Raw genomic sequence first — 26,143 nt, 5'->3', positions numbered from 1 at the left:
AATAAAAAAAAAGCAGGATATCATATTCAAAAACAAAACATGCGAATATAGACCAATTGAGTCATAAACAAAAGTCTACCATCACAAAACTTCAAAAGATAGACTCTCAAAAGGAACTGTTCTATCTGACCTACATTTCAAATCACCTTAGCTCGGCTCCAAGTCTTCCACTCTATAGTCCTGAAAAATGAAACCCACAACAAGGTGAGATATAAATCATAGCGAGTTCACACTCTAAACCCCGATTAGGAGGGTAATATGCCTAGGGCGTCTTAACCACACAATCATACAATCACAGAGACTTGCCTTGTCTCAGATCCTCCCTGCAAATCAGCACAGTTCATATTACAATTATATGTACATAACAAATTCACACCCCATTTGGAACGTCTAAGTCAATCACTACTCACACGAGCAAGAATTACAATTTAATCACTGCTCACACGAGCAAGGACTACCGATACACATTGAAGCAAGAAATTACCAACACGCGTCAATCCATTAATTCAACTAAACATGCGTTCCAATTAATTAATTATTACTACCCACACGGGCAATTTTACCCTACACACGCCGATAATGGGTAATATTCACCGACACACACCAGGGACGGTTAATATCCACCGACTCACGCTGAGGAAGGTTCTCTTAACTTTTAACATCCACCGACACACGCCAAGGATGGGTTCTCTTAACTTTTAACGTCCATTAAGCATAATCTATAGGCATATCACAAATCAACCTTATATCAACAAATGTGCAATTTCTACCAAGCAAAACATCAAGAACCATCACAAAATCATAACCGGCTCTAACCGGCAGAATAGACCCACTTGCACGTCTCCAAGTTTAAATCCAGAAACCTAATCTAACAAGTTTAGAAAATTTCCAAATTTGAATATGTTGTAAAAGACACAAAATGAACATTTTTTCATGAAGAAACCTTAACCAAGATCCTTCTAAATTCGGCCCAGTAAATTGCTCAATCCAGTACAAAAACTGTGTCCGTTTTCCAGGAAGTCTATTTTCAGAAATCAATTTAGTTCGAGGTACAAAACATGTCGGTTTGGTCTGAAATTTGAGTATGTTAAACTAAAAGGTATAACAAACAACTTTTGTGAAGAAACTATTTTTAAATTCGAACCTTAAGAGTTGATAAAAACCCCTAAAATCCTAAAAGATCACCAGTTCTAGCGAAAACTGAGGTTCTATTTGAAAATTATTGAGCTGATATCTTCTTCGTTTAAATCCCTAAAAATCTTGACAAAAACATATGTTGTAGCTGAGGATGTCTAAAAATTTTATCAAGAAGAGAACAACCTCAAATTCGTATCACATTTCGATCCACAAAAATGGTAAATAGCAAGGGTCTAGAAATCAGAATTGCAAGAATTCCACTGGATTCGACTAATCCATCATCAATGGTGCTAATCTTACTAATTAAATTAACGCTAATCCATTTTAAGGTTAATTTAACCATTCTAGATTATCACTAATCCTGACTTAAATTAATCTAAACAATCCTTAAGCATAATTAACATACTAAGTAAGGTTTAGTGAGTAAACTCACTTGATTAAAGGATCTGCTCGGACCAAAACGATGGAGATGCGGAGGCGAGTGATAAACTGGTCCATGGCGACACTAAGCGAGGTCCGGAAAGGCTCAGAAATAAGCCTTGAAGTCCTAAACTTGCTGTTGGCTTTAGCTACTGATCTTGGCTAAGAAAGAAGGAACCAACGGCAAACTTGGCATGAAAACAGCAAGGAGGAGGACCGGCGGCTTCAGCGATCCAGGCGGGACTTCCGGCAGACTGTACGACGACGAGCTCCACAAAGGCCAAGGGACGCTGGATGACCAGGGACGGCGACGGACAAGGCTTAGGAAACGGGGACCAGGCACGCGACAGTGCGACGTGCAATCGGTCTTCGGCTAGCTTGCGATGGCAAAGGGAGGCTGAGCTTGGTTTTCTAGGTTTGTTGAGTTCAAAGCAGCAAATGAAGGAGGAGGGGGAAGATGTGCTCGACAGTGGGGTGGGGAAGAGAGGAAGGAGGGAGGAAGTAGAAGAGGGGGGGACCACCTTGGTCTTCTCTTCTTATCTTTTTGTTCCCCAAAATCGATCCCCACCACTAGCTGGCTTGCTTAGCCAATTTCCAGACCAAAGTGCCCTCTTCTAGAAGCTTGAAGTGGTCCAAAAGGTTGGGTCTAAGGGGGCATACGAATTTTGGAGGCAATTGGTTCAATTTGGACTTAAATGGCTCTTGAATCAACCCAATTTGGCCTCTAAAAATCCAACCATGATACCCTTAATCAAATTGGCATTTTTCCTCGCCAATTGAACCCACTTACATCTCAATTGCGCGATCAAAAATAGTCCTTGGAATTTTCTGGAAAAAAATGACCCTACCTCAATTTTCTCCCAAAAAGTTTCAATTTACAGAAAAATCTTCGGAGACTGAGTGGACATTCCTAAAATGACTTGTGACATGACAGAACTTTCATCAGATTCAAATTCGCAATTAATTTTGATCTGGCACAATTTTAGCATGACCTAGGTTACTAGGTAACTTTTAGAAATTTTTAATGCAATGACCCGTGGTTGATTTTCTTCGAGCCACAATGAACCTCTTTGACATATTGGTGACTGTTGGTGGTCATGAAAATCTTGAGGTTTCAATTACGAACACAGGGTACCCAAACGACAGAAAAATCACTCTCGTGTCGATCAACGAGAATTTTGCAATTTAGTGGAATCACTCACGTTTAATCACGCATCTTAGTCGAACTGGCCTATCTCTGATTTCTAATCGATCTTACTGTGCCGAAATGATCTCTGCAAATGAGCACGGTCGAGCAGCCAATTTCTGGTCGAATTCTCAAATCTATTACATTAAAATCTCTTAATGACTTCCCCAGATAGTCTAGTTATCTCATGAGTGATCGGCATTGAGAATAGCACTATAGGCATGTCGATGAAATGCTTGATTTATTCAATTGAAAATAAAAGTGAAAATCCAGGATGTCACATACAAAACTAATTTACCATCAGCACTGATCATAGTAGATATTAGTACGAAACACAACTTTGGTATTATCAAAATTGCATAAATATGTTTTCCTAACACTTGATACCATGTGCAAGGGACTTGCTTAAGGTCGTAAAAAGCCTCTTCAATTGATATATATATGATCAAGATGTAACTAATTGATAGAACCTGTTGGTTGATGCATATAGACTTCCTCCATGAGAGTGCCATGTAAAAAGGCGTTGTTAAGATTAGACAAAGGATGACCCATATTACGGTGAGTTTGATAATTAGATTAAACATATGATCATAGTCAAGTCCTAGTCGTTTCATTGGTGACAAGTCAAGCCTTGTATCGAGTTATGCTACCATATGAGTTTCATTTGACTCAAAATTTTACTTGCAGCCAACGATATTAGGATGAGGCTTAAATGGTACAAGTTTCCATGCGCCGTTTTAGAGAATTGCATTAGATTCCTCTAACATAGCAGCTTGCTACTTTGGATCTTTAAAGGTCTTGAAAACGCACATTGGTTCAAGTGAGGAAGGTAAAGGTTGTTTGGTGATTGAATGTATCTATTTGAGTTTGTTAATGTTATTCTAGGAGCAAGTGATCATCAGAGGAGAACATGGAGGCATTGATAGAATTGTGATGGAGGGACCAAATGAAGTGTCTAAGTTTGTGGGAGACGTAGATGGAGTTTTAGTGGTTGATGATGGATTTGGACTGTGGGACATTATATTGGTGTTCTCCACCAAAGTTGTGAGGCTATTCAAATGTTAATCTAGAACTTCTCTAACCATCTAACTTGAAGGACTTGTTTAAATGTGCATGGTATGGCTTAACGGTCTAGTGTTGGAAGAGGTGGTTGAATTCTTTATTTAAAAAATGAGATGGTGCAATTTAGTGTGTTTGTGGTGCAGTATGGAAAAAAATGGACTCATCAAACACCACATGATGTGAGACAAATACTTTGTTTTGTTGAGAATCATAACACTTGTAAGCACTTTGATTAAGAGAGTAACCAAGAAGAATACAAGGTTTGAATGATCGAAAATCTCTCTACATTCAAATTATTAAAACGCTTACAAAACTATTATTGGTGATGGCTCAAGTTTGCAAATAACACATAGGTTCAACTAAACTTTCCTCCCCCATCATTTCATATTCATTGACAAATGTTTTGTGTGTTCTTGATATTAGTAAAAACTTGAATGTTTGAAATTTTTGCAAGATTAGCTAAACGTCCATGGAACTTTTTCCCAACCAATTTTTGGTGAAGGATCTACTCATGGAGGCAACTCTCACATAAGACTTGAATAACAATGATGCTCATGATGTGACATCCTGATTTTTAGGTTCTGTTTTCTATTGAATAAGTTGGGCTTTTAATCGACGCACCTATAGCCTTTTTCTTTGATTTAGCCACTTACGAGATAACTAATCTATCTGGTGAAGCCATTAAGGGATTTTAAATGCAATAATAGACTTGAGAATGCAAATCTACAAGGGTCACTATAGCACAATTAAAAATTGATTAGAAACCGGAGATAGGTCAATTCGATAGAGCCATGAGATTAAGTGTGGGTGATTCCACCTAATTGCAAAATTCTTGTCGAGCACTAAACCGATTTTTCTATCGTTTTGGTACCATATGTCCGTATTTGAAACCTAGAGATTTTCACGACAACCGAAAGTCCCTAATGTGTCGAAGATGCACAATATTGCTCGAAAATAATCGACAATGGGTCAATTGCACTAAAAATTCCTAAAAGCTACTCAGTAGGTTAGGTCGCGCTAAAATCGTGCTCAGTTGAAATTAACCGTGAATTTAAACCAAATTTCAGAAATTGAAAGTTCTATCATGTTACAATTCATTTTAGGAATGTTGACTCATCCTCTGAAGATTTTTCTGCAAACCGAGATTTTTGGCAAAAATTCAATATAGGGCCATTTTCGATCGAAAAATTTAGGGATCTATTTTTTATTGCATTTTTGCGATGCAAGTTGGTTCTATTGGCAAGGAAAAATGTTAATTTGATCGAGGACATCTTGGTGGAATTTATGGGGACCGATTTAGGTCCAATTGAAGAGAAATTTGGTTCAATTTGGGGAAAATGACACCAAATTCATAGGCCATGGTCTCCACCATTTTTGAACCACTTCATTGGCTTGTAAGGGAAGTTTGAGGGCTGCCAAGAGGCTGAAGAAGACAGTCAATGTAGGTGGGGCCTTGCCAAGAGACAAAGAGATAAGAGAGAAGGCTTTAGAAGCCAATGAGGGATCCTCCTATCTTTAGCTATCCCCTTCTTCCTCCCAATACTTGCTTTATCCATTGTTGAGGCATTTGAGAGCTTGAGAGAACCAAAGAAACCATCCCTCACATCTCTCTCTCCCCTCTTCACCCCCAAGGAATTCGCAGCTCTTTCTTCGCCGTTTTCCCTTCCTTCCTATTTCTGCCCTAGCTGACCTTTCTCCAAAAGCCTGAGTTAATAGTTGCCTTCCCGTGCGAATCAGCTCTCGTGCCACCCACCACCGTGTCCAGGAGGCCTATACCCTATGGACCAACCCAGCCACTCACCGAACGGAGCTGCCAACTAACTCGCCAGCTGGCTAGAAGCCAGCACTTGCCCGACAGTCGTTCCGCCCAACCGCCTACACTGTTTCGCCTGTTTCAACCATTTTCTTCCCATTTCAACCTAGCCTCCACCCAACCCAGCCACCACCAGGTCCCCCTCGACTCCTTTCCTCCTATATTGTTCGGTTTCTAGAATTGCAGTGTGAAACAGAGGTTGTTGCTGCTGTTTTGAGCTTGGGATCGCCTTGGATCGTCGTGGTTGAGGTTCCCGAGTGTAGCCTCTATCGTCATCGCCGTCGTCGCGTCCATGTCTCCAGCCCGTTTAACAGGTGAGTTTAGCTCCTAATCCATCGATTAATGCCTAAACTTACTTGAGGTTGGTTTAATTAGTGTTAATTCTAGTTTAGGAGATTTAATTAAGCTATATTAGTCCTAAGATAGGTAGTTAGATGAATGGCTAAGATTAGTTTAGCTTAATCTTGCTTTATTGGCTTAAGGATGGCTATGCGCTTAATTAAGCTTGTTTAGCTTTAATTGATTTATTGCTTACTTTGATTATTGTTTTTAATGAATTTTGGATTTAATTTATTAGTTATTAAATTCTAGAAATTCACTATTTATACGAACATTGTTCACGAAACACTATTCACGAAACACCCTGTTCACAAAACACTGTTCACGTACACTATTCACCCGAGAATGAAAAGTTGTCTAAATTCATGTGTTTTGACCTTATGAGGTGATTTGAGTGTATAAATGCATGGGCATCTGCATGAATTGAGTGATTTTCAAAAAAGGGAAATATGCTTTGTCTGAGGGACACCAAAATGGACCGCCTTTAGAGGAAAATGATTTGAAAATGTATTTGCAAGTATTGTGCATTGGTTAAATGCTCAAAGATAATAAGGGAGTCTTAGTGGTATGCTTGCGTGATCAAGAAGTGAAATCCGTCACCCAACAAGAGTTTGGGGGCGATGCGTAGTGAGTTGTGGTGGTATGTTTCTGTGATCAAAAGTGGAACCATCACCCAACAGGAGTTTGGGGGCAATAATCGGCGGGAGTCAGAAACCGGTCACAGTAGATTCTGGATTGATGTCCCTCTTTGGGATATCGTCTAAACGGGAGTTCTAGACGTTGTCGTGCCCGACAGGGCGGGATGAAGCCTGATTTTTATCGGTATCCTTTGGCGGGAGTCGGATGATCGCTGATTGGAAAGTTAGCCATGGCCAGGAGGTCATTAATAATTGGAGCACGCATCAGTGTTGAGGTCGATGATCACTGACTGAAAAGTTAGCCATTGTGGCATCCCAAAATTCAAGGCAACCTCTAGATGTATTAAAGTCTATGATTAGGTAATGAAATTGCCTTTGGTTTATGCCTTAGCTATTGATTTTCTTTTAAGACCGAGTGTTATGTGGATGGAAATGTATTTTGTGTTCATGGGTTATTAAAAATTAGTATCATGGGATAATTAGATAAGAAGAATTTGCTCTTGGCTATACACCTCATAGATTTGATTCTTATAGTTTAAGGATACAAGTTTTATGGCCATATGAAATTGTAAATTTGAAATTTATAAAAGAGGGAATTAAGAAGAATTATTAAGAGTAAACATGGGCTACTTAAGTTTGGGTCTTAGGCCCAAGAGGGATGGGCCTAAGATGGGGCCAAGCTGGTCGGCCCATGAAGCCCATGAAGGGCTGCCGTCGAACAAGGAGGGGAGAAGCCGGCCCATCTTGCATGAAGAAGGCCATGTGTTCCCTCCTAGCTACCAAGTGTTTGCCATGCAATTGTAATGATGATTAATGATGGGAGGGGGAGAAATTAGGGGATGATGGTGCCGGTTTAGGGAGGAGGTGTGTCGTCCGAAGAGACAGAGAGAGAGAGAGAGAGTTACCGAGAGAAACCGAGAGAGAGGAAGAGAAGGCCGTGCGAGGAAGAAGTCCGCCCGCTCGTCCGTTGCTCATAGCCGCCTGTGCGTCCGTCGTTCACCGCCGTCGTGCTCGCCGTAGCTCGGTATAGAGGCAAGTTAGATCCTTTGATCTGCTCTTGCATGTTGTGTCTAGAATATGTTATCAAATGGTGATGAATCTCGGATGTCTAGGGTGTGAAAAACCGAAGTTTTAAGAGTGTTGTCTTGAAAGTGTAATCTGTTCTCGAGTAAACAGCCTGACCCAGAATGTTGTAGTGGCTTGCATGCGATGTTTGAGTCTGATTTTGGCTTCGACTTCTCCATGAAATTTGTAGATAACATCTTAAAGTATAACATAATAAAATTTGAGACAAAATGGTTGAGTTTTGATGGGTGAAACCCTCCCTCTACGAAAATGTTAGATCTGAAGCTGTTTTGTTGACCTCTTGGTGATTTTGTGTGTTGCATGTAACTTTTTACTGAAAATTTAACTTCGACCCCTTGACAAAAGTTGTAGAGAACATCTTAAATACTAACATACTCAAATTGGAGGTAAAACTAACAAGTATAGCCTAGTGAAACGATTTTTCTTTTGAAGACGTTAGATCTGGAAATGTTGTACTGAACTCCAGTGACTTCATAGACTATAAAGTGACTTTCCTTTGCAAATCTCACCTTGATCCCTTAATGAAAGTTGTAGTAGACCTCTTGAGGCAAAACATATCAAAAATTTAGAGGAACATATGGAAGATAAGTAGGTGAAATCGTGATTTTTGGAGACGGCTAAACCTGGAATGTTCGGTACTAGGAACAGGGGTTTCGACCGTCCAAAATTAATTATCTAGGACAAATATGACTTCAGTGTCTTCATGAAAAATATACTTTAGGGTCTTGAATACCACATATTTAAATTTCATAATTTTTTAAGGTCGTTAGAGTATTTAATCGGAAATATTTCAAAAACCGAGTAATCTGACGCGTTCGGATTTAGTCAGCTTCAAAGCATGGGTCATATCTTTTTGTAGGAAGATCTTTCGGCAAAGTGTTCTTCACGAAGTATCTTTCTGTATGTCTTCTCTGCAATATATGCAAATTTCATAATTTTTGAAGTTCAATTGCCTATTTAACCAAAAATGTTTCAAAAACTGTGCAAGCTGTATTGATAGAATAGAAATGCTGTGATGCATGATCTATATCAAATTGTATGAGGGTCTTTTGGTGCAGTGTCCTTCATGAAATATCTACCATTATTTCTTCATTATCACATGTTCTAATTTTATAATTCTTAAAGACCATTTGGGTATTTAATGGAAATAGTTTCTAAAACTGTGCAAGCTGGATTGTGCAAATTTCAAATGCTGAAATTTATGATTATTCTGTTTTGGATGAGCCCTATTAATTATATTGGTTGAGGTGATTGAATCTTGGTGAGCATGTGATGATATTTAGCATTGCATATAGAATCAAATGCTGAATTTGACTTTGTTGCCATTACATCATGTGTCATGTTGTTTGTGAGACATAAATTGGTGAACATGAATTATAATGAATGAGGAAACTGTTGGAGGTGGGTCAATAATGCCCTAGGAGTGTCAGGATGCCCGGGATGGGGGGTGCTGGATGCCCGATTGTATTGTGATACATGCCTGGATGTCCTCGGGAGTTTCGAGATGCCCGGAATGGTTAGGTGCTGGAAGCCTCGGAGGTTTGTGCCCAGGGAATGCCTCGTGATGCCAATTGGGATGCGAGATGCCCGGAATATGGGGGTGCCGAATGCCCGGTGGTGTGTGCCGAAGGTTTCTCGCGATGCCAGGTTGGGGTACGAGTGATAAAAATGTGGGATGTAATCACTGGTCTCGGGAAAAAAAGATGTGGTGATCAAATTGAAAAATAAAAGTGAAAATTGAATCATGCACACATGATATGGTGATATATGCATGGCTATGACATGATGATGATGAGTGCATGGTTGTGTGTGCACCTATGGCATGATGGTACATGTATGACATGATGATGATGAGTGCATGGTTGTGTGTGCACCTATGGCATGATGGTACATGTATGACATGATGATGATGAGTGCATGGTTGTGTGTGCACCTATGGCATGGTATATGTATGACATGATGGCGATGAGTACATGAGGATGTATGTACACATGGTACGATGACATATGCATGGCTACGAGGTAAGTTATACTTGGATGCATGAATGACATGTACTATGCTATGATTGTTATGATTGTATTGTGTGATGCATTGAGTGGTTTATTGGATCTTTTACCTGCTGAGTGGCTGTACTCACCTCTTCGGGACCAACATTTCAAATTAGAAAGATGTCGCTCCCTACTGTCACGCGAGGCACCTTCTATGGCCTCCCATCTGATGTGGAGGTAGAGTGTTCGGAGATCGACTGCGTTACCATCCCTGGTCTGATGTTTGTGCGAGTGCAAGTGCTGGTCATGTACGATGTGGGCCTGGCTAGGGGCCTAGTCATTCAAGAGTTTCTGTCGGTTCATGTCCGCCAAGATGGAGTGTTTAGAGGGATGTTGCCGCCACCATCGCTCGACGCGCCATGATGGGTGTGATGGCCGCATGAGGGGTAGAGAGCTGACGTTTCTTTTTGGGGGTAGCCGACACTGATAGATGGAGGATGACACGTGATCGTTATAGGGGTCGAGATATCCTTTTGGGATGTGGTCAAGTGTAGTTAAAAATCTTGGCTTTTCTTTTGTTGTATCGACCTGAGAAAATCCATCATAAAAATATGTAAATAAAAAGTGGTTCGGCTTTATCTTTTCCTTAGATGCTTAGTGGTGTGCATTGTATCATGATTGTTGGAGGGAGAGATGGTAATATTCAATTATGCTTCCGCTAATAAGTTGCGCTGGGACCATTTTCAAAAAAAAAAAAATGCCTATGAGCTACGATGCTTCTAATAAGAGTTGTAACCAGTGTTCATTAGGTATAGCGATAGGTACCTGTGGCGACCTTAGGTGTTTCGAGGTGCCACAGCCATGGCCGGGAGGTCATTAATAACTGAAGCACGCATGAGTGTTGAGGTCGAAGATCGCTGACTGGAAAGTTAGCCATGGCCGGAAGGTCATTAATAACTGGAGCACGCATGAGTGTTAAAGTCGATGATCGCTAACTGGAAAATTAGCTATGGCCGGGAGGTCCTATATAAGTGGAACACGAGTGAATGTTGAGATGGTTGAGCTTTATTATGGGTAAAATTGTGTGGCATGGTATGGAACGTGTCATAACGATTTTACCTTATAATCGAGACTCATGTGATCAATTGATGCATGATGGATGGCGCACTAATGTGCAAGAACGTATGAAAATCATAGTATCATTGGTTTTGACTGTGCATGAGTTGAGCACATTGTTTATGGCACGCACACATTTATCGATAACATGCAGGGTGTGGCAATGGCCAGGTGAGATTGCTTGTGACATGACTCGTATGTGATTAATGAATTGCATCATCTAATGGCCATATGCGTTGCGTGTATTGTGCTGAGATTCAACGTGTAGGGTATGGCATACCCAGTAAGGTTGCTTGCGAATTAATTTGTTGATTGTTGGTTGTTAGTCGTGGTTTATTTGTGGAGTGGTTCTAGAGAGATACCCCGAGTTGAGTTGGTGTTCTAATCGAGGGCTTGGGGGAAGAACTCGCTGAGATTTTATCTCACTAGTTATTATATAACCATTTTCAGGTCTCTAGTGTGAAGAACCCAAATCTTGAAGCATGGATGGCTCAGTAGTTCTTTTTAGAGATAAATCTCATGTACATAGACCTTAGAGTTGGCCTCTGTATATAAACTAGTTTGTTCATGAAAGTGTTTTTGTGAAAATGGTATCCTGCTTTTCTATCCCATATTTGTGTTGTCTGAGGATTTTATTATACGCTTCCGCATTTGCAATTAAAAGAAAGGGGTCGGCGATGCATCCTACGACGTCGCAATTACAACGACCACCGAGGGATGTGCGTGTGCTCGAGGTTCGGGGTGTGACATCTCCGCTCGAAGTGGTATCAGAGCAAGGTTAGTGTTTGGAGTGATAAGGTGCGATGGGTTTTGGGATAGTTAGTAAGAAAGGCTTTTTCCTTATTCAGACGCCTGTAATTGATTAGCTGATTAGTGGTTGTTTTGTGTGGGTCACTCAATTTTCCTAATTCTGTGTGGAATTGGGAGACAAGTTCTATAGAGATCCTGTAAAATGAGTGATCCGGATTAGACGACTCCTCGGAAGAGGACTATCGCGTCCATTTCTCGAGGTAGGATGCCGACTAGGGTTGGTACCCAAGATAAAGCGCCAGCTCAGGCCAACGCAAGAGAGAGAGAGAGAGAGAGAGAGTACCGCCACAAGGCGATACTAGTGTAGCAGCACTTAGAGATCCGAGAATTGATGGGATCATACAAGTGCTTGACACTTTGGGAAATTTGATGGAACATCAAGTACAGAATCAGGCCACCGTTACAACCGCTGCCATCGCAACTAGGGGTGTCAAGAACCGAACCGAACCGAACCAAAAAATTCAATTTTTTCTGTTCGGTTTGATTCTCATTACAAACCAATATTTTTTATTGGTTCGGTTTTTATCGATTAACCGAACCGATTAGAACCACAAACTGATAAAATCAAACCATTAAAAATTCGGTTTTCTTCTCTCCCGACTCCCGTCTCCTCTGGCTTGATTTCATGCGCCACCCTTCATGGTGGCCTAGCTCAAGAGCCCCCACCCCAGCAGCAGCAGTAGCTACCACCGCAGCAGCAGCAGCACGAGCGGGACGATGATGGTTCTGTGCTCTTTCTTCTCCAAAGGAAGTAGAAAGCAAGAACAAGAAGTACTTCACGAACGAAATCGCCTATTGTTTCTGTGCTCTTTCTTCTCCAAAGAAAGCAAAGTGGTCGTCCAAGTATAGCGTGTGGGTAGTTCGGTGGCTAAATTTCTTGTGTCCCAGAAGAAGCTCACGCTTGATATAAAGGTCAGTCCACTCCCTTCGAATTCAAATGTTTGTTTAGGGAGAAAGAAGCTGGTTGTTCTTTGTTTCCATTTCTTCACGTGGGTTTGGATGGATTATGTCTGGTTTTGGGTCACCGAGTTGTTCTTCTTCCCAAAGCTCTAGATGGGTTTGTATTGGGTTTGTCGTTTTGGGAATAAATAGGATAGTTGTTTCCTAAATCGCTTCCGTGCACTTTGATGCTACATCGATGTCGTGATTTTCATTGTAAATGGTTGTTTATGAACTGTTGGCGTTGCTCAATTTAACTGGTTCATGTTTCATGGTAGGGGAACAAGAAGGATCTTGTAATTTGCAGGTATGATGACCATATCATGGTGAGTTAGAGACTCCCCAATTCCTCGTTGCAGTTTTGATGGCGAAGATGTTGTTTTCAAACTGCAAATGTGATGTCAGGGTCCGAAGCACACTCTTTAGCCTCGACGATGATCGGAACCCATCGAAGCAGGACTCGACCCAAAGCAGCAACTCGGAGGGTGTCTAGGCCAAGAACTTGGTCCCGGCTGGCATTCGGGGTTCGGTCCTCAAGTCCATAGAAGAAGAGGACGTGGGAGCAAGAAGCGATTACCAGTAGAGCAAGGAGTACATCGTGCAGAAAGACAAAGAGGAAGAGGAAGACAACGAGATTAGGGCTTGGGAAAAGCCCAATGTAGCACCTACTGTTGTCGAAAATAGAGTGCAAAAGATCATGGAATGCCCCCATTATGGATTTTGGTGACCAGGTTAGGGACTTTTGTGAATTTTCAAAAAAAAAAAAAAAACAAACAAAAACCAAAAATTGAAAAACCAAACAAATTTCGGTTCGGTTCGGGTCTTATTCGGTTCGGTTCGGAAGTTTTTTCTAACCGTTCGGTTTGGTTTGGGTCTTATTCGGTTCGGTTCGGAAGTTTTTTCTAACCGTTCGGTTCGGTTCGATTTTTCAAAAAAAACTAATCTAACCGAACCGTTGACACCTCTAACCACAGCAGCACCTGCTGAAGTCCAACATGGGAATGTGATCGTGGCATGATCGAGATATAAGTTAGTGGAGCAATTTTTTAGGTTGAGACCACCAAGGTTTGCTAGATCTGGTGATCCCGAGGCTGCAACCCTCTGGATCCAAGAATTAGAGAAGGCCTTCGACCTGCTAAGGTGCTCGGAAGAAGATAAGATAGTCCTTGCGGTCTATCAACGGCAAGGTAATGCAAGCACTTGGTGGAAGGCCACCAGAGGAATAGTGTTCCTAGAAGGCATGGTTCCAGTGTAGAATACCCTCTTGGAAGTCTTTAATGGAAAGTACTTCTCTGATTGCGCTAGAGAACAAAAAATGGAGGAATTTCAGCGCCTTCGTTAGAGTTCAATGACTGTGGACCAGTACGAGGCCAAGTTTGCAGGGGTATCATAGTACGCCCCGAGACTGGTAGAAGATCCAGTTGACAGAGCTAGGAGGTTCAGGAACAGCCTCAGACCAGAGCTAAGGACTCCGCTGGTGCCGTTTGATCTGAAAGATTATAATGAGCTATATGGACAAGCCCAGTTGTTAGAAAGGAACTTGAATGAACAAGTTGCCGCATTTGGGTCGCAGTTCGGGTCAAGCAAAAATGGTAATCGGTTAAGGAAAAGGCCGATGACTAGAGGAGAATATCCCATTCGTCCCAATCGAAAGGGTGGAATCGGAAAACGGGCACCCAACCTAAACGACAGATGCCAAATTTGTAAAAGGAAGCATGGGCTAACTCTGTGTCCTGGTTTAACCAGCACAGGCACCAGGTGAAGGATTGTCTACGCAAGCCAATGAGACCACAGCAGCTGCAACCGCCACCACCAATGGGACAAAATAGAGGGAATGCATTGCAGATAAGACACAACTAGGATGGCGAAGAAGACAGGAATGAACCGAGCCATGCACCGATCAATGGAAGAATGTTTTTAGGATAATTTTATCAAAATGGCACACCGGAATTTTAGTTAAGCTTGTAGAACTTCAGTTTGTTGAAATGAAGTTGTAAAAAGGAAAATCACTAGTTAGAGTGGTACTTGTCTATTTTTGCGTATGTATAACTTTCAGGTTGTAAATGAAAAAGATTGGCTGAAGGAGCATCTTGTTGTAATGAATCATTGTTATGCAGTAATCTAGTTTAACCCGTTAGCGAGAGAAAAATTCAAGTTTGTCGAAAATCGAGAAGGACCCTCGTTTATTTTAATGTCGTCATTTAAGGCAACCGGTTATGGGATGTGGGTTGCCAATGCTATTTGGCAACCGTAGTGGATACAACAGTTGAGGAGCCAAAAGTGGAGAGTTTCGCCGTGGTACGGAAGTTTTCTAACGTGTTTCCTGAGGAATCATGAGTTGTACACCAAGTTCAGTAAGTGCGAGTTTTGGTTCACTCGTGTGGCGTTCCTAGGTCACGTGATTTTAGGTGAAAGAATCTCTGTGGACCCAACTAAGATTGAAGCAGTTATCAACTGGCCAAAGCCGACGACAGTGACAAATATCAAAAGCTTTTTGGGTTTGGCGGGTTATTACAGAAGGTTCGTGGAAGGATTCTCAATATTAGCTTCACCATTGACTCGACTTTTGAAAAAGAAAGAGAAGTTTGTGTGGACGAACAAGTGCGAGTGTAGTTTTCAAAAGCTTAAGCAGAAGCTGACTACCGCACGAGTGCTGACCATACCATCTAGTCCTAAAGGGTACGAGATCTACAGTGATGCGTCGTTTAGAGGACTGGGTTGCGTGTTCATGCAGCATGGCAGGGTCGTTGCATACGCGTTCCATCAGTTGAGACCTCATGAATTGAATTACCCGACGCATGACTTGGAACTCGCAACGATTATTTTTGCTCTTAAGATTTGGAGACATTATTTGTGTGGAGAAAGATTCCAGATCTTTACAGACCATCAAAGTCTCAAGTATCTATTCTCTTAGAATTAGTTGAATATGAGATAGTGTCGTTGGATGGAACTTCTGAAAGATTATGATTGTGATATCTTGTATCACTCTGGAAAGGCGAATAAGGTCACAGATGCGTCAAGTCGGAAGTCTTCAGTTGCACAGATGATGGTTAAGGAATGGATTTTACTCAAGAGAGCTTGAGATTCGGTTTTCAAATTTGAGGTAGGCCACTCTTCAAATCTTATGGTCCCCATCAAAATTGAGCCGGAAGTGCCAGTCAGAATTAAGACGCTTCAATTGACAGATCTAGAGATTCAGAAGATCCTGCAAAAGGATACCGAAAAGAAGAAGGCTAATTTTCAGATTTCTGATGACGAGACACTAAGGTTTTGAGGACGATTATGTATATCAGACGGTGTAGAGCTTAAGGAGGAGATTATGTCAGAAGCCTATTGTAACAGTTACAATTTCATCCAGGCAATACAAAGATGTATTAGAATTTGCGTCAACACTATTGGTAGACCAGTATGAAGGCGGACATTGCCAAGCATGTTGCCAAATGTCTGATGTGTCAGCAAGTGAAGGCATAACATTGTAGCCGAGAGGACTTCTACAACCTCTTGAGATTCCCGAGTGGAAATAGGAGCACATCATAATGGACTTTGTGATAGGCTTACCGAGGAGTCAGAAGGATAATAATTCCATATGAGTTGTGGTTAACAGATTGACGAAGTCTACTCACTTCATCGCCGTATGAAAGGACTATGCATTGGACAGATATGTAGAATTGTACGTGCGTCAGATTGTTCGTCTTCATGGAGTGCCAATGATGATTACATCTGACCGAGACCTGAAGTTCACGGCAGCCTTTTGAAAAAGTTTGCAAACTGCCTTGAGAACGAATTTACAATTCAGTACGGCTTACCATCCTCAGACAAATGGCCAGTTTGAAAGGACAATTCAGACTCTCGAGGACATGTTGTGTGTGTGTGTGTGTGTGTGTGTTGGATTTCAAGGGAAGCTGGGAGGAATAGCTTCATCTTGTCAAGTTCGCCTACAACAACAGTTACCAACAGAATATTCAAATGGCACCCTTCAAAGTGTTGTATGGCAAAGCGTGCAGAACGACAGTGTGTTGGGATGAGGTCGGAGAACGAAATATTACAAGTCCAGAGTTGATTCAGCAGTCAGTGGATGCAGTTACAGTTGCAATTATCAGAGAAAGATTAAAAACTGCTTAGAGCCGCCAAAAAAGCTACGCTGATAAGCGTCAAAGACCATTGAAATTCCAAGTTGCTGAGCACGTCTTTCTAAAGGTGTCACCAATGAAGGGGTACTTCGCTCTTCGGTAAGAAAGGGAAGCTAAGTCCGAGGTATATAGGTCCCTTTGAGATTTTGGAAAGAATTGAGATCCTAGCGTATCGTCTTGCATTGCTGCCGAGGTTGGCGCAAGTGCATGACGTCTTTCACATGTCGATGTTGAGGACGTATGAGCCTAACCTGATCCACTTGCTAAATCCTGAAGAGTTTGGATGACAGAGTGTTGTACGTGGAAAGACCGATTCAGATTGTGGACTGGAAGGAACAATTTCTGCGCACCAACCCCTCGTTGGAGCTCCAATTAGCCCGCCCAACTCCTTTCCTCCTCTACTGCTTGGTTTCTAGAGTTGTAGTGTGAAGCAGAGGTTCTTGCTGCTTTTTTTAGCTTGGGACCGCCTTGGATCGCCGTGGTTGAGGTTCCCGAGCGTAGCCTCCATCGCCGCCGTCACGTCCGTGTCTACGGCCCGTTTAACGGGTGAGTTTAGCTCCTAATCCATCGATTAGTGCCTAAACTTGCTTAGGGTTGGTTTAATTAGTGTTAATTCTAGTTTAGGAGATTTAATTAAGCTATATTAGTCCTAAGATAGGTGGTTAGATGAATGGCTAAGATTAGTTTAGCTTAATCTTGCTTTATTGGCTTAATGATGCTTATGTGTTTCATTAAGTTTGTTTAGCTTTAATTGATTTATTGTTTGCTTTAATTATTGTTTTTAATGACTTTTGGATTTAATTTATTAGTTATTAAATTCTGGAATTCACTGTTCATACGAACACTGTTCACCAAGTACTACTGTTCATGCGCACTGTTCACGTGCACTGTTCACCCGAGAATGAAAAGTTGTCTGAATTCATGCGTTTTGACCTTATGAGGTGACTTGAGTGTATAAATACATGGGCATCCGCAATAATCGAGTGACTTTCACAAAAAGGGAAATATGCTTTGTCCGAGGGACACCGAAATGGGCCGCCTTTAGGGGAAAATGATTTGAAATTGTATTTGTAAGCATTGTGCATTGGTTAATGCTCAAAGATAAGAAGGGAGTCTTAATGGTGTGCTTGTGTGATCAAGAAGTGGAATCCGTCACCCAACGAGAGTTTGAGGGCGATGCGTAGTGAGTTATGGTGGTATGTTTGTGTGATCAAAAGTTGAACCGTCACCCAACGAGATTTTGGAGGCGATACCCAGCGGGAGTCAGAAGCCGGTCGCAGTAGATTCTGGACCGATATTCCTCTTTGGGATACCATCTAAACGGGAGTTATAGACGTTGTCGTGCTCGACAAGGTGAGACAAAGCTCGATTTTTATCGGTAGCCTAGCGGGAGTCGAATGATCGCTGACTGGAAAGTTAGCCATGGCCGGGAGGTCATTAATAACTGGAGCACGCATGAATGTTGATATCGATGATCGCTAACTAGAAAGTTAGCCATGGCCAGGAAATCATTAATAACTGGAGCACGCATGAGTGTTGAGGTCGATGATCGCTAACTGAAAAGTTAGCCATGGTCGGGAGGTCATTCATAACTGGAGCACGCATGAGTGTTGAGGTCGATGATCACTGACTAGAAAGTTAGCCATGGCCCAGAGGTCATTAATAACTGGAGCACGCATGAGTGTTGAGGTCGATGATCGCTGACTGGAAAGTTAGCTTTGGCCAAGAGGTCCTATATAAGTGGAACACGCGTGAGTGTTGAGATGGTTGGGTCTTATTATGGGGTAAAATTGTGTGGCATGGTATGGGACGTGTCATAACGATTTTACCTTATAACCGAAACCCATGCGATCGATTGATGCATGATGGGTGGTGCACTAATGTGTAAGAACGTATGAGAATCATGACATCATTGGTTTTGATTGTGCATGAGTTGAGCACATTGTTTATGGCATGCACACATGAATCAATAACATGCAGGGTGTGGCAATGGCCAGATGAGATCACTTGTGACGTGACTCGTATGTGATTGATGAACTGCATCATCTAATGGCCATGTGCATTGCGTGTATTGTGCTGAGATTCAACGTGTAGGGTATGTCATACTGGGTAAGGTTGCATGCGAATCGATTTGTTGATATTTGGTTGTTAGTCGTGGTTTATTTGTGGGGTGATTCTGAAGAGATACCTCGAGTTGAATTGGTGTTCTAACAGGAGGCTTAGGAGAAGAACTCGCTGAGATTTTATCTCACTGGTTATTGTATAACCATTTTCAAGTTCTAGTGTGAAGAATCCGGAGCTTGAGGCAGCAGGGTCAGGAGCATGAATGGCTCAGTAGTTCTTTTTGGAGATAGATCTCCTGTACATAGACCTTAGAGTTGACCTCTGTGTATAAAGTAGTTTGTTTATGAGAAGTATTTTGGTGAAAATGGTATCCATCTTTTCTATCCCATATTTGTGTTGTCTGGAAATTTTATTATACGCTTCTGCATGTGCAATTAAAAGAAAGGGGTCGGCGACGCATCCTGAGACGTTGCAATATACCGATCACCGAGGGATGTGCGCGCACTCGAGGTTCGAGGTGTGACACGTGAACTTTCATCTTCACTCCATGCCACTCATACGTCACCCTATAGTAGGAGTGGTGTTTGTGCATCCTCTAGTGATTGCTATCAATGTCTTGGTCATCCCTCTTATCAGATCTTATAGTTTCTTTTAAAATTGAAGTCATTTCCTTCTCTTTCTAAGTCATATTCTAGATTTTTGTATGAGTCATGTTAATGTAATAAATGTCATAATGTCTTTGAAATGAGTAATCTGTATTATGTATTTGATGATCATCTCTTAAAATTGTCCATTTCAGCAAATTGGTTTGAGCATCAAAGTTTTTCTTTTTATTGATTATATTTTACGTGTGACATCCTGAAATTCGACCCCGTTTCGATAAAGTGAAATGGGCATTTCGTCGACGTGCCTATGGCCTTTTTCTCTGAGCTGATCACTCACGAGTTAACTAACCTATTGGGTGAAGCCGTTAAGGGATGTATCAGCTGTAAAATCCCTAAAAGCTACCTAATTGGTTGGATTGAGCTAAAATCACGTTCGATCGATTTTTAACCGCGAAATTGAACTCGATTTCGGGAATCGAATTTTAAGCGCGTCATAATTCTTATTTTAGGATCCTGTCTCATCGCTCGTCAATTTATTGACGGGTCCGAAATTTCAATAAAGAAATTATCGGAAGAAAAATTGAAGCCCAAAAGAAAAGGAAAAAGAGAAAAGGAAAATTGAAATAAGGAATTATACATTTCCTTTTCTTTTCCTCTCTCTCCCTCTCTTTTCTTTTCTTTCTTTTCTTTCTCTCTTCTCTCTCCTCTCCCTTTCCCCCTCGTGCGAATTCCCCACCGCCCACTTTATCTCTCTCTTCTTTGACTAGTCAAACCCCACACCCTTATCTCTCTATTTTCTCTCCTCTCTCTTCTTTCTTCCTCTGCACGCTCAACCGAACCCCCTTTTCTTCTTTCTTCTTCTCCTTCTTTTCTCCACGCCGAGCGAACCGAAGCTGTAGCTCGCCCCTCAGCCGCTTGCCGCTCGTCCCGCTCGCCGCACCGCCGCACCGCCGCCCGCGCCCGTGCGCTCGCCGCCGTCCGCGTGCGCCCGGCCGCGCAATCCAGCTCGGCCCAGCCCTGTTTCGTCTCTGTTCCGCACCGACCAGCCCATCTCCGGCCACCTCCGGCCACCGCCAACCTCGCGGACCTCCCCGCGACTCCCTTGCCCTCCGCCGGTTTCCCCTCGCCGCCCTAGCCGCCGGAGCAGGCCCGATCGGCTCCGTCCAGCAGACCCACGGAGTGGGTTTCAGCATCTTCGGGCCCGCTTTTGGGCGTTTCCCGGCCCCGAACCCGAGCCGTGCTTTGGGAACAATCGTTCCTCGCGTCGCCGCCGTCGGATTGATCCGATTTGCGAGCGATTTGGTGAGTAATCTCACTAATCTTGGATTAGTTGGCTAATTATGCTTAAGGTTGGTTTAGATTTAATTAATTGTGTTTATGTTGTTAGGTTAGAATAAATTAGCAATTATTAGTGAATTGTGATGCGATTTAGATAAATTGATTGCGCAATTAGCAAGTAGACGTGGTCTACTAATTATTGGAAGTGCTTGAGGGAATTTTCCCGACCCTTAGTGGGCTCCAATTAGGCTTTTCGGGCCTAAGTGGATATTTTTAGTATTTAAATATTAATTTTCGGAATTAAATTAAATAATTATTTATTTTCCGAAAATTCAACTGAGATGGCCTGGAACCGGAAAATTATGCTGATTACCGTGGTGAAGTCCGTTTATGTAATCGGGCTTTATGTTGAGCTAAATTGAATTTTTAATATTAATTATTTAATTTTCGAATTAATAAATTAATTAATTATTTTCGGAAATTAAGATTTTGATGGCCGACGACCGAAATCTCGTGCTGATCGTCGTGGCGCAGTCCGTTTATTTATTTGAGCTCCACGTTGTATGGAATTGAATAAATTGTGATATTTTAGGGATTTACCCTAAATTGATTGGAATCGATTGAGATTGAATTATCGATTGGTGAATGGCCAAGTATGTTCATTCAGCATTTATAATGCTTTGTTGAGTTAATTTAATTATTTGATTGAGTATTGATTGGTGAATGGCCAAGTATGTTTATTCAGCATTTATAATGTTTTGTTGAGTTGATTTATTTATTTGATTGAGAAATCGTTGGGCATTGGTTGTCGATATTGAAAGTGAACTGGTAACCACTGCAAAGAGGACACGTGGCTCGGTGAATTGGAATGTCACCTGGAAAATGCACGTGAGTTCAGTGGTTGAATATGTCACCTTGGCGAAAAGGTCGCCTGAGAGAATGCACGTGGCTCGGAGACTCGGTATGTCGTCCTGGAGAATGTACGTGGCTCGGTGACAGGATTTGGCATCTAAAAGGACACGTGGTCTCGGCGAATTGATGCATCGCTTTGGTGAGATGCACCTTAGAGAATGCACGTGAGTCCAGCATTCCGGAATGGCATCTAAAAGGGCACGTGGTCTCGGCGAATTGATGCATCGCTTTGGTGAGATGCACCTAAGAGAATGCACGTGGGCCCGGGCATCTAAAAGGGCACGTGGTCTCGGTGACTTGATGCATCACTTTGGCGAAAAGGTCGCCGAGAGAATGCACGTGGGCCCAAGGTTCGAGGCACGTGAACTCGGAGACTTGGAAGGTCGTCCTGGAGAATGCACGTGGCCTAGCTTTTAAATATCCCACAGTGGGGATTGATTTGTTTGGCATGTAATCGACTAGGTCGATGCTTTGATTTGATGTTGTGAATTGATTGACTGAATGGAAATGACCGTGAGTGGTCTTGTTGGAATATAATCGACTAGGTCGATTTGATCGATGCTTCGATCAGTGATATGATTGCTTGGGTGCCTATTATGAATTGTACTGACTTGCAGGTGGGATCTGAGGCCAAGGTAAGTCCTCTGCCCTGTGCGTGTTTAGGCAGCCTTTAGTATAATAGTTTACTAATCGGGCTTAGTGGGGTAGAACTCGCTGAGACGTAGTCTCATCCCAGTTTGGGGAAAACCATTTCAGGACCCCGCTGAAGAGTTGAGGAGGAGGAATCCGAGAAGGAGAACTCGGAGGTGAGATCTGAAGAAAATGATTTTTGGAAGAAGAAGACAATCCTGAGAGGGGTCTTGAGTACGGCCCAGTTCGTCTAAGTTTCTGTCTTCTTTTGAGATCTCCGTTTTGATGTGAATAGTTATGAAGTGAATTGTGGTTTGTATAAAAGTTTGGTTATAAATTTCAATATGAAAAATATGGCCCTGCTTTTCTATCCCATTGTTTTATTGTCTGGGGATTTTAACTGCTTCCGCATGTGCTTAAAAAATTAAAAGGGTCGGCGATACATTGTCCTGGGATATCGCTTTATAAAATCGACCAAGTGAGACGGATGTGTGCGTGCCTGAGGATCGGGGCGTGACATTACGGGCATGAGAGACGAAAAGTCAAGATTTGTCAATGACTTAATACTGGTTATTTTGATGTGAAATCTATTTTACATTCAGGGAGTTATCTTTACATTTATTATAGTCTAAGATCTATGTAGTCATGCGGAACTCGTCTATACATGATTTATTGCCCTATAAATTATTTAGCATAATATCGATGTAGTTGAATACACAATATGCTTCTCTCTTACATATCTTGGAGCTAAATAATCTGAGGTGACTAAAATCTCCCACACATGTCCATTGGTAGTGGCCATTTTAGCTTTTTAAAATTTATTTTGATGGACACATGAGTTGGACTCTGCTTGTTTCATGTTCTTTTAATTTGTCTAAGGCATATACAAACAATGAGACTATACTTTTGTTTTTCTTTTCTTTTTTTCTTTTTTTGGTATGAAGCCTATTATAATGCCACTTTGATTTGTGCTTTACTAGTTCATTTTGATTTGACTTTAATTCAATTGCTGATTTTTTTTCTTTATTATACCTCTCAAATCTGTTTATGGTCATATTATTGGAGGATGGCAAGTTCAACAAAAGAAAAGGCATATTGGACCACTGAAGATGTGGAAACATTTTGTAAGTTGTGTTGAACAAATCAATAAAGGTAATCATCATGCAACCAACAAGAGGAATTGATGGATTGTCATAATTAGTAAGTTCGAGAAGTTGAGGGACAAAAAGTATGATAAAACTCAAATGAAAAATAAATGGGATAATCTTAAGGAAGAATGAAAAAAATTGATGACATTGGTTTACAATGAAACAAGACTAGGATGGGATCCAAGAAAGAAAACCATCAATGCGAGTGATGAATAGTGGAAGAATAGCTAGTTCCCAGTGAGGCCAACACTCGCCAGTCACAGCCTTTAACCAGTCGTTGTAGGCTTGGCAACTGATAGAGGAAGAAGAGAGAGGGGGAAAAAGAAAAGAAAAACATTTAAAAAATTCTAAAGAATATTTTAAAAAATAATAAATTTTGTCAACGCCAGCACTAGTCGTATCATGTAAGACGGCCTCGTGTCCAAGTTAGCAAATTTCAGCCAATTTTGGTTAGATGGACTTAATTGGCAAAAAGTCAAATAATTTAGGACTCAATTGACAAAATTGAAATGTTGGAGACTAAATTGGTAAAAGTGCAATAGGTTTATGACTTTTTAGATAATTTTCCCATTATAATGTAGATGCGGTCAATATCAAGATTTTTCATTTTAATGAGTTGACAAGTAAAATGCCATGTATTTGGAAGGAGAGGGATGGACATATGCTTTTTGTGGTTTTCTTCATGATTAATAATATCTTCACAAACTTACCGGTGGGCAGCGCAGTTGGTTGAGCTCTACTACCTTACCGCCTGAGGGAATGAGTTTGAATCTCTGTGTTGTCAACACGTCTTAAATGGGGGGCCATGGTGGTGGGGTCCCGTGCTAGCTTTCCCCCAGGTATTGACGCTTGGTCCGAGGTACACCGCACACTCTACGGGCCATGGGCTACCCGACGGGCCCGGCGGATCTTTGGCATTAAAATATATATATATATATCTTCACAACCTTAATAGCTTCTTCCACAAACGTTAAGGAAATGTTTTGCCTATTAAGGTTCTGTTTGTTCAGAAAATGAACTTTACTGGAATATTATTTCAAAGAGACTTATTTGCATTTTATGTTTGGTTGTATCGAGCAAATGAAATGGATGTCATTGTTTACGTTTGTTGCAGTAAAAACACACTTTCAAGAAAAAGTTTCGAGTACAACCAGGTCTTGGAGACCAAAGCTCGAGCACCGGGCCCTCGATCCTGGCCTCAGGTGAATTGGAGCGCAAGCATCGACTGTCCAGGTAACCTGTTCCTAGGACCGACACCCAAGCTCAGCCTTGAGAGTCTCGTGTCTAAGCCATGGTCCTTGGCCTACCTTGGAGTTGGGGGCACCTCGGTTGTTCACTAATTTTTTATAAGCGACACAAATACCACAAACTGAGCAGATGTTTTCGATAGTAAATCTTCAGTAGAACGAATGGATCTCAAGTTGTGATCTAACCATGAAAGAAGTCATTATGTTATGAAAGAAAATATTCTAGATACTGAGTTGTGACTAAAGTTATTATTAGTGCGTAAATATCATTTTCCTTTTTTTATAGGCTTAAAATGATTCTTCAGTCTTTGGAATATTACTAATGACCGAGGGCTGCTATGGCTGGGTGGAGAAACTCTTTCTAAATATATAATTAGTGAAATGTCAATATGATAGTGTGTATTTAATTAAATATTGTTTTTATAACACATGAAGAAATCACAGGGAAGCAAGGACACGGGATTGAGCATGTGAAGTGAACCTTCATAGGAGATTTGTTTCTAACCTAGCCACATGGAACAAAGTGAATGAAATCGAATAACTTGATAATAATAGAGAATTAAATATTATGTCTATAAATTATGCATGTCAAATCCATTTCAATCAGTTGATCATGTGGGCTCTACGATGAAATCCACATAAATAATTTAGGGGATAAGATCTGCAAATTATTTAATAACTTCTCGTGGTGGAGGAATTGTTGGTGTCCGAGGGAAAATCATACAAGAAAAACCTAAATATTTAAAGCTCGATATTTTATCCTTGATTTAACAGCTAAATTCTAATACTTCCTTGGAAGAGGGAGATCAAGAGTACAAATCATAGGGAAATTTGAAAGTGCTAATATGAACACTTAGAGGGGGTAAATAGGTGTGAAGACAATTTTTCGCAATGAATAGTAGAAATATTTTTCTTCTAAAACTAAGTCTGAAGAATAATAGACTTTTGAAACTGAAGTCGAAGAGCAGCAGACTTTGAGCGAGATCAAGTCTGCTGCTCTTCAGACTTTAGCAATTAAATAGAACTACGAACAAAATAAAAGAGTTCAGGGAAGAGAATAAGACACCAGGTTTATAGTGATTTGGCTTAGATCAAGCCTACGTCCACTCTCTCACGCTAACAGCATTCTAGCTGGATTCCACTATGTAATCAACAAAAGATTACAACTTTGAGTGCAAACACTTAATAGTAGATCACACTATCTCACTAAGTTACTATTTTGGTATTTCTCTCATGATCACAAATGTTTAAACTCACCAAAGACAAGTGTATAATCGAAGGTCGCTCAAACTTTGATTTTATAAATTATACGTTTCATCTCTTACTTGCTCATCATCCTTGTTCTCCTTAAATACTCCTCTACTTTCAAACTAGCCGTTGGACAGTATCTTGAGGATCGCCTTCCAATCTACCCATTGAACAGATCTGTATCTAAAAGATTTGGTAGCCATAGTTATAGAAGTATAATCCCAAATTGATTCCAATCGTCCATACAAATAGAATCTTGGTTTCCATAAGTAGAGCTTCTTCGTATAAAAAGTTCTTGTCTTCATGATCCACTTGTCAATCAATTAGATTGAGTCAATCAAATCTAT

At 41.2% G+C, this 26,143-nt stretch overlaps 1 long non-coding RNA gene across 1 annotated transcript; it reads left to right on the top strand.

Moving 5' to 3' along the window:
* Positions 1–20,596: 20,596 nt before the first annotated feature.
* Positions 20,597–22,526, top strand: LOC120293077. Its single transcript, XR_005550732.1, has 2 exons — positions 20,597–20,635; positions 22,280–22,526. It is a non-coding gene; the product is annotated as an uncharacterized LOC120293077 (long non-coding RNA).
* The last annotated feature ends 3,617 nt before the right edge of the window (positions 22,527–26,143 follow it).

Source organism: Eucalyptus grandis, chromosome 5, assembly GCF_016545825.1.
Source record: "Eucalyptus grandis isolate ANBG69807.140 chromosome 5, ASM1654582v1, whole genome shotgun sequence".
Lineage (NCBI taxonomy): Eukaryota > Viridiplantae > Streptophyta > Magnoliopsida > Myrtales > Myrtaceae > Eucalyptus > Eucalyptus grandis.
This window is presented reverse-complemented; position numbering and strand designations above follow the sequence as displayed.